Consider the following 10,242-nt stretch of genomic DNA (forward strand, 5'->3'; position numbering starts at 1 on the left):
TTCTAAACCCCTACCTTCAACACACCCCAACCCGAGCACTCTGTTCTAAACCCCTACCTTCAGGCTATGGACACACCCCCACCTGAGCACTCTGTTCTAAACCCCTACCTTCAGGCTATGGTCACACTCCAACCCGAGCACTCTGTTCTAAACCCCTACCTTCAACACACCCCAACCTGAGGACTCTGTTCTAAACCCCTACCTTCAACACACCCCAACCTGAGGACTCTGTTCTAAACTCCTACCTTCAACACACTCCAAACTGAGCACTCTGTACTAAACCCCTACCTTCAACACACTCCAACCCGAGCACTCTGTTCTAAACCCCTACCTTCAACACACTCCAAACTGAGCACTCTGTACTAAACCCCTACCTTCAGGCTATGGTCACACCCCAACCCGAGCACTCTGTTCTAAACTCCTACCTTCAACACACTCCAAACTGAGCACTCTGTACTAAACCCCTACCTTCAGGCTATGGACACACCCCAACCTGAGCACTCTGTTCTAAAGCCCTACCTTCAACACATCCCAACCTGAGCACTCTGTTCTAAACCCCTACCTTCAACACACCCCAACCTGAGCACTCTGTTCTAAACCCCTACCTTCAACACATCCCAACCTGAGCACTCTGTCCTAAACCCCTACCTTAAAACACACCCCAACCTGAGCACTCTGTTCTAAACCCCTACCTTCAACACACTCCAAACCGAGCACTCTGTACTAAACCCCTACCTTCAGGCTATGGACACACCCCAACCTGAGCACTCTGTTCTAAACCCCTACCTTCAACACACCCCAACCCGAGCACTCTGTTCTAAACCCCTACCTTCAGGCTATGGACACACCCCAACCTGAGCACTCTGTTCTAAACCCCTACCTTCAACACATCCCAACCCGAGCACTCTGTTCTAAACCCCTACCTTCAACACACCCCAACCTGAGCACTCACACCCCCAACCTGAGCACTCTGTTCTAAACCCCTACCTTCAGGTCCTAAACTATGGACACACCCAACCTGAGCACTCTGTTCTAAACCCCTACCTTCAACACACCCCAACCTGAGCACTCTGTTCCTAAACCCCTACCTTCAGGCTATGGACACACCCAACCCGAGCACTCTGTTCTAAACCCCTACCTTCAACACACCCCAACCTGAGCACTCTGTTCTAAACCCCTACCTTCACCACCCAACCTAAACCCCCAACCTGAGCACTCTGTTCTAAACCCCTACCTTCAACACATCCCAACCCGAGCACTCTGTTCTAAACCCCTACCTTCAACAGGCTATGGTCACATCCCACTCTGTTCTAAACCCCTTCCCAACCCGAGCACTCTGTTCTAAACCCCTACCTTCAGGCTATGGTCACATCCCAACCCGAGCACTCTGTTCTAAACCCACCCCACCTTCAACACACACCCCCAACCTGAGCACTCTGTTCTAAACCCCTACCTTCAACACACCCCAACCTGAGCACTCTGTTCTAAACCCCTACCTTCAGGCTATGGTCACTCTGTTCTAAAGCCCTACCTTCTCCCAACACCCCAACCTGAGCACTCTGTTCTAAACCCCTACCTTCAACACATCCCAACCTGAGCACTCTGTTCTAAACCCCTACCTTCAATGGTCACTAAACCCCTACCCCAACCACTCCCAACCCGAGCACTCTGTACTAAACCCCTACCTTCAGGCTATGGACACACCCCAACCTGAGCACTCTGTTCTAAACCCCTACCTTCAGGCTATGGTCACACCCAGACAACCCCCAGCACTCTGTTCTAAACCCTACCTTCAACACACCCCAACCCGAGCACTCTGTTCTAAACTAAACCCCTACACTTCAACACCCCACTCTGTTCTAAACCCCTCAACACACCCCCAACCTGAGCACTCTGTTCTAAACCCCTACCTTCAACACACCCCAACCTGAGCACTCTGTTCTAAACCCCTACCTTCAACACACCCCAACCCGAGCACTCTGTTCTAAACCCCTACCTTCAGGCTATGGTCACACCCCAACCTGAGCACTCTGTTCTAAACTCCTTCAACACACCCCAACCCGAGCACTCTGTTCAAACCCCTACCTTCAACACACCCAACCCGAGCACTCTGTTCTAAACCCCTACCTTCAACACACCCCAACCTGAGCACTCTGTTCTAAACCCCTACCTTCAACACACCACATCCCAACCCGAGCACTCTGTTCTAAACCCTACCTTCAACACACCCCAACCTGAGCACTCTGTTCTAACCCCCTACCTTCAACACACCCCAACCCGAGCACTCTGTCCTAAACCCCTACCTTCAGGCTATGGTCACATCCCAACCCGAGCACTCTGTCCTAAACCCCTACCTTCAACACACTCCAACCCGAGCACTCTGTACTAAACCCCTACCTTCAGGCTATGGACACACCCCAACCTGAGCACTCTGTTCTAAACCCCTACCTTCAACACATCCCAACCTGAGCACTCTGTTCTAAACCCCTACCTTCAACACACCCCAACCTGAGCACTCTGTTCTAAACCCCTACCTTCAGGCTATGGTCACATCCCAACCCGAGCACTCTGTTCTAAACTCCTACCTTCAGGCTACACACCCCAACCTGAGCACTCTGTTCTAAACCCCTACCTTCAACACACCCCAACCTGAGCACTCTGTTCTAAACCCCTACCTTCAACACACCCCAACCCGAGCACTCTGTTCTAAACCCCTACCTTCAACTATGGTCACATCCCAACCTGAGCACTCTGTTCTAAACCCCTACCTTCAACACACCCCAACCTGAGCACTCTGTTCTAAACCCCTACCTTCAATGGACACACCCCAACCTGAGCACTCTGTTCTAAACCCCTACCTTCAGGCTATGGTCACATCCCAACCCGAGCACTCTGTTCTAAACCCCTACCTTCAACACACCCCAACCCGAGCACTCTGTTCTAAACCCCTACCTTCAACACACCCCAACCTGAGCACTCTGTTCTAAACCCCTACCTTCAGGCTATGGTCACATCCCCAACCCGAGCACTCTGTCTAAACCCCTACCTTCAACACACCCCAACCTGAGCACTCTGTTCTAAACCCCTACCTTCAGGCTATGGTCACATCCCAACCTGAGCACTCTGTCCTAAACCCCCCAACCTACCTTCAACACACCCAACCTGAGCACTCTGTCCTAAACCCTACCTTCAACACACCCAACCTGAGCACTCTGTTCTAAACCTTGAAGGAACACACTCCAAACCTTGTACAAACCCCTACCTTCAGGCTATGGACACACCCCAACCTGAGCACTCTGTTCTAAAGCCCTACCTTCAACACACCCCAACCTGAGCACTCTGTTCTAAAGCCCTACCTTCAACACATCCCAACCCGAGCACTCTGTTCTAAACCCCTACCTTCAGGCTATGGTCACATCCCAACCTGAGCACTCTGTTCTATACCCCTACCTTCAGGCTATGGTCACATCCCAACCTGAGCACTCTGTCCTAAACCCCTACCTTCAGGTTATGGTAACATCCCAACCCGAGCACTCTGTCCTAAACCCCTACCACTTCAAAGAGTATCTTAAATAATCCTCCACCCCTCTCACTTGACCTTACTTCCCTACTTGCCTACTCTGCTGATATGTTACTTTATTGAGATGTTATGTTATTTATTTACTCTGACTGAGATATGTGGTTGTTCCACCTCGCTATCTTAAAATGATTTCAGAAATCATAATAATAGGTGTATGAGCCTTAATTAACCGAATGAAGAACATGACGTTATGAGCCTTATGGCGCATATCTGTCTGGCTGACTGTTGTTGTAGAAACTAAAGGAGAGATACCTGGTGAAGGAGACAGGTAGTCTGGCTGACTGTTGTTGTAGAAACTAAAGGAGAGATACCTGGTGAAGGAGACAGGTAGTCTGGCTGACTGTTGTTGTAGAAACTAAAGGAGAGATACCTGGTGAAGGAGACAGGTAGTCTGGCTGACTGTTGTTGTAGAAACTAAAGGAGAGATACCTGGTGAAGGAGACAGGTAGTCTGGCTGACTGTTGTTGTAGAAACTAAAGGAGAGATACATGGTGAAGGAGACAGGTAGTCTGGCTGACTGTTGTTGTAGAAACTAAAGGAGAGATACCTGGTGAAGGAGACAGGTTGTCTGGCTGACTGTTGTTGTCATATAGTGCCTGGAGGATTTCCAAAGCCCAAAATAAACCTCAGACCTTTTTGTTTGTCTTCATGAGATAGGGATGTTTATGGAAACACTGGACTCACAGTTGACAGTTGGTTTGGGCGGGGGGGGAGGGGAGAGGAACAGAGGGGATGGGGCCGTGGGTGGGAGGAAGAACAGAGGGGGTGGGGGCAGAGGGGTGGGGGCCGTGGGAGGAGGATTAGAGGGGGTGGGGGCCGTGGGTGGGGGAGGAGGAACAGAGGAGGATCAGGGGGTGGGGGCTGGGGGGAGGAGGAACAGAGGGGCCGTCAGAGGGGTGGGGTGGGGGGAGGAGGAACAGAGGGGGTGGGGGCTGGGAGAAAGGTAAGAAACATGCCATCAGCTCACTTCACAGCTAGCTTGAAACGATGCCAATGGTGCTATCCAATCGGATCCTTTTCTATAGCACCACTGGTTGGTACGTTGTCTGGGAGGGTGGTCAGGTGTGTTTGTGATCAGAAGACCACTGGTTGGTACGTTGTCTGGGATCAGAAGACCACTGGCTGGTCAGGATGTGTTTGTGATCAGAAGACCACTGGTTGGTACGTTGTCTGGGAGGGTGGTCAGGTGTGTTTGTGATCAGAAGACCACTGGTTGGTATGTTGTCTGGGAGGGTGGTCAGGTGTGTTTGTGATCAGAAGACCACTGGTTGGTACGTTGTCTGGGAGGGTGGTCAGGTGTGTTTGTGATCAGAAAACCACTGGTTGGTATGTTGTCTGGGAGGGTGGTCAGGTGTGTTTTTGATCAGAAGACCACTGGTTGGAGCCTAATAGGGGCACAGGGACAGTGGAGGAAGCTGTTAGCAACACAATGATGTGGGTTTCAGAGGTACAGTAGGATAGGAGACACGCCTTATAGATCCCAGGTGGAATCTCTACTGAATAGCACACTGATGTGGGTTTCAGAGGTACAGTAGGATAGGAGACACGCCTTATAGATCCCAGGTGGAATCTCTACTGAATAGCACACTGATGTGGGTTTCAGGTTAGGAACACTCTCACCGCCCAGGCTGGAATCTGCTACTGCTACCTGCTGTCATACAGGTTACTACACTCTACACCGCTAGGCTACCTGCTGCTATAGATCCCAGGTTACAACACTCTCACCGGGTTTCAGGCTACCTGCTGCTATACAGGTTACAACACTGGAATCTCACCGAATAGCTACCTGCTGTCAGAGGTACAGGTTACAACACTTTCACTGAATAGCACACTGATGTCATACAGGTTACAACACTCTCACTGCTAGGCTTCCTGCTGTCATACAGGTTACAATCTCTCACCGCTAGGCTACCTGCTGTCATACAGGTTACAACACTCTCATAGATCCCAGGCTAATCTCTGCTGGCTACCTGCTGTCATACAGGTTACAACACTCTCACCGCTAGGCTACCTGCTGTCATACAGGTTACAACACTCTCACCGCTAGGCTACCTGCTGTCATACAGGTTTCAACACTCTCACTGCTAGGCTACCTGCTGCATACAGGTTACAACACTCTCACCGCTAGGCTACCTGCTGCCATACAGGTTACAACACTCTCACCGCTAGGCTACCTGCTGTCATACAGGTTACAACACTCTCACCGCTAGGCTACCTGCTGCCATACAGGTTACAACACTCTCACCGCTAGGCTACCTGCTGTCATACAGGTTACAACACTCTCACCTACCTGCTAGGCTACCTGCTGCCATACAGGTTACAACACTCTCACCGCTAGGCTACCTGCTGCCATACAGGTTACAACACTCTCACCGCTAGGCTACCTGCTGCCATACAGGTTACAACACTCTCACCGCTAGGCTACCTGCTAGGCTACCTGCTGCTATACAGGTTACAACACTCTCACCGCTAGGCTACCTGCTAGGCTACCTGCTGTCATACAGGTTACAACACTCTCACCGCTAGGCTACCTGCTGCCATACAGGTTACAACACTCTCACCGCTAGGCTACCTGCTGTCATACAGGTTACAACACTCTCACCGCTAGGCTACCTGCTGTCATACAGGTTACAACACTCTCACCGCTAGGCTACCTGCTGCCATACAGGTTACAACACTCTCACCGCTAGGCTACCTGCTAGGCTACCTGCTGTCATACAGGTTACAACACTCTCACCGCTAGGCTACCTGGGTGAAATGTTACTAAGATTTTTCATAATTTCATAATTAATTTAAAAAAGAAAAGAAATTTCAACGAAATTCTGGTGTTTCTGTGTCAAACAGTGTTGTTATATTTCAGTGTTCTGTGATGTATATAATATATAAAGTGTCATATTGGGACTCAACATTGAATGCATTTGAAGTCCGATAGTACAGGTGTCTCCCTTCTATAAACCAATAACCATGTGTGTGAGGTGGATACTTCTGTTTCAAAGTAGACGACCATGAACCACTTTGTGTGACCCTGGTTTAGCTCACCGCAGTAATAAGGTTCAACAGGAGCCTATATTATGTTCAAAATAACTGGCTACGGATTCACAATGATAAGGATTGAATAGGCCTTACTGCATTCAGGGCATAAACGAATGGGCTGCAGTTTCAGTACCGCTGTAGAAACTAAAGGAGAGATACCTGGTGAAGGAGACAGACAGACAGCAGTACTGCTGTAGAAACTAAAGGAGAGATACCTGGTGAAGGAGGCAGACAGACAGCAGTACCGCTGTAGAAACTAAATGAGAGATACCTGGTGAAGGAGACAGACAGACAGCAGTACTGCTGTAGAAACTAAAGGAGAGATACCTGGTGAAGGAGGCAGACAGACAGCAGTACCGCTGTAGAAACTAAAGGAGAATACCTGGTGAAGGAGACAGAGACAGATACTGCTGGAAACTGAAGGATACCTGACAGAGGAGACAGACAGACAGCAGTACTGCTGTAGAAACTAAAGGAGAGATACCTGGTGAAGGAGAGACAGACAGCAGTACAGAAACTAAAGTACCTGGTGAAGGAGGCAGACAGACAGCAGTACTGCTGTAGAAACTAAAGGAGAGATACCTGGTGAAGGAGACAGACAGACAGCAGTACTGCTGTAGAAACTAAAGGAGAGATACCTGGTGAAGGAGGCAGACAGACAGCAGTACTGCTGTAGAAACTAAAGGAGAGATACCTGGTGAAGGAGGCAGACAGACAGCAGTACTGCTGTAGAAACTAAAGGAGAGATACCTGGTGAAGGAGACAGACAGACAGCAGTACTGCTGTAGAAACTAAAGGAGAGATACCTGGTGAAGGAGACAGACAGACTGCAGACTGCTGTAGAAACTAAAGGAGAGATACCTGGTGAAGGAGGCAGACAGACAGCAGTACTGCTGTAGAAACTAAAGGAGAGATACCTGGTGAAGGAGGCAGACAGACAGCAGTACTGCTGTAGAAACTAAAGGAGAGATACCTGGTGAAGGAGGCAGACAGACAGCAGTACTGCTGTAGAAACTAAAGGAGAGATACCTGGTGAAGGAGACAGACAGACAGCAGTACTGCTGTAGAAACTAAAGGAGAGATACCTGGTGAAGGAGACAGACAGACAGCAGTACTGCTGTAGAAACTAAAGGAGAGATACCTGGTGAAGGAGACAGACAGACAGCAGTACTGCTGTAGAAACTAAAGGAGAGATACCTGGTGAAGGAGACAGACAGACAGCAGTACTGCTGTAGAAACTAAAGGAGAGAGACCTGGTGAAGGAGGAGGCAGACAGACAGCAGTACTGCTGTAGAAACTAAAGGAGAGATACCTGGTGAAGGAGGCAGACAGACAGCAGTACCGCTGTAGAAACTAAAGGAGAGATACCTGGTGAAAGAGGCAGACAGACAGCAGTACTGTGTGTTCCATACCAGGCATAACAGTCATAAATCATGCCCTTGGCTGTGTCACAAATGGAACCCTATTCCCTACATAGTGCCCTGCTTTTAACCAGGACCCATAGGGCATGGCACCCTGTTCCCTTCATAGTGCCCTGCTTTTAACCAGGACCGATGGGGCAAAAGGGTGCCATTTGGGACACCCCCCCTGGTCAGTCAACTCATCAGGTTACACGAGAGATGTTCCTCACAAACAACATTTCCTGTCGTGGGAGATGACCTTTTCATTTCAGTAGTGGTTGGGCAAATATAATGCAACATGACAACAAACTATAGTTCTACCGTGTCTTATCACCGTTTGAAATCTACAAAATAATGTCCTACTGAGAAGACACATTACACCACATTATATCATGGAGTTTGATTCATTTTCTATAAATGAATTGGAAATTCTGACAACACCTGTCCTCAAGTCACACTGTGAGCAGGTGGGCAGTAACCCTCTCACGGGTCAGAACCACAGCTCTCCACCAGACAAAGGGACTTATTTGCAGCGGTGGAAAAAGTAACCAATTGTCATACTTGAGTCAAAGTTTTTAAAAATACCTTATTAGAAAATGACACAAAGTAAAAGTGAAAGTCACCCGGTAAAATATTCCTTGAGTAAAAGTCACTCTGTAAAATACTACTTGAGTGAAAGTCACCCAGTAAAATACTACTTGAGTAGAAGTCACCCAGTAAAATACCACTTGAGTGAAAGTCACCCAGTAAAATACTACTTGAGAAAAAGTCACCCGGTAAAAATATTACTTGAGTAAAAGTCACCCAGTAAAATATTCCTTGAGTAAAAGTCACTCGGTAAAATACTACTTGAGTAGAAGTCACACGGTAAAATACTACTTGAGTAGAAGTCACCCAGTAAAATACTACTTGAGTGAAAGTCACCCAGTAAAATACTACTTGATTAAAAGTCACCCAGTAAAATACTACTTGAGTAAAAGTCACCCAGTAAAATACTACTTGAGTGAAAGTCACCCAGTGAAATACTACTTGAGTAGAAGTCACACGGTAAAATACTACTTGAGTGAAAGTCACCCGGTAAAATACTACTTGAGTAGAAGTCACCCAGTAAAATACTACTTGAGTAAAAGTGAAAGTCACCCAGTAAAATACTACTTGAGTAAAAGTGAAAGTCACCCAGTAAAATACTACTTGAGTAAAAGTTAAAGTAATCCGGTAAAATACTACTTGAGTAAAAGTCACCCAGTAAAATACTACTTGAGTGAAAGTCACCCGGTAAAATACTACTTGAGTAAAAGTTAAAGTAATATCCGGTAAAATACTACTTGATTAAAAGTCACCCAGTAAAATACTACTTGAGTGAAAATCACCCGGTAAATTACTACTTGAGTAAAAGTGAAAGTCACCCAGTAAAATACTGCTTGAGTGAAAGTCACCCGGTAAAATACTACTTGAGTAAAAGTCACCCAGTAAAATACTGCTTGAGTAAAAGTGAAAGTCACCAGTAAAATACCACTTGAGTAAAAGTGAAAGTCACCCGGTAAAATACTACTTGAGTAAAAGTGAAAGTCACCCAGTAAAATACTACTTGAGTAAAAGTGAAAGTCACCCAGTAAAATACGACTTGAGTAAAAGTGAAAGTCACCCAGTAAAATACTACTTGAGTAGAAGTCACCTGGTAAAATACTATTTGAGTGAGTCTAAAAGTATGTATATAAATATCAGAAGTACATGTAAATGATAAAATATACTTAAGTATCAAAAGTAAAAGTAAAAATCATTTAAAATTCCTTATATTAATCAAACCAGACAGCACCATTTAAAAAATAGTATGTATTTACTCCAACACTCCATCACTCCAACACTCCACCACTCCACCACTCCAACACTCCATCACTCCGACACTCCACCACTCCGACACTCCATCACTTCCAACACTCCACCACTCCAACACTCCCACTCCAACTCCAACACTCCAACACTCCACCACTCCAACACTCCCACCACTCCACCACTCCAACACTCCACCACTCCACCACTCCAACACTCCACCACTCCAACACTCACTCCACCACTCCAACACTCCATCACTCCACTCCAACACCCCACCACTCCAACTCCACCCACTCCATCCACTCCATCCACTCCAACACTCCACACTCCACCACTCCACTCCAACACTCCAACACTCCAACACTCCACCACTCCACTCCAACACTCCACCACTCC

Source organism: Oncorhynchus masou, chromosome 2, assembly GCF_036934945.1.
Source record: "Oncorhynchus masou masou isolate Uvic2021 chromosome 2, UVic_Omas_1.1, whole genome shotgun sequence".
Taxonomy (NCBI): domain Eukaryota; kingdom Metazoa; phylum Chordata; class Actinopteri; order Salmoniformes; family Salmonidae; genus Oncorhynchus; species Oncorhynchus masou.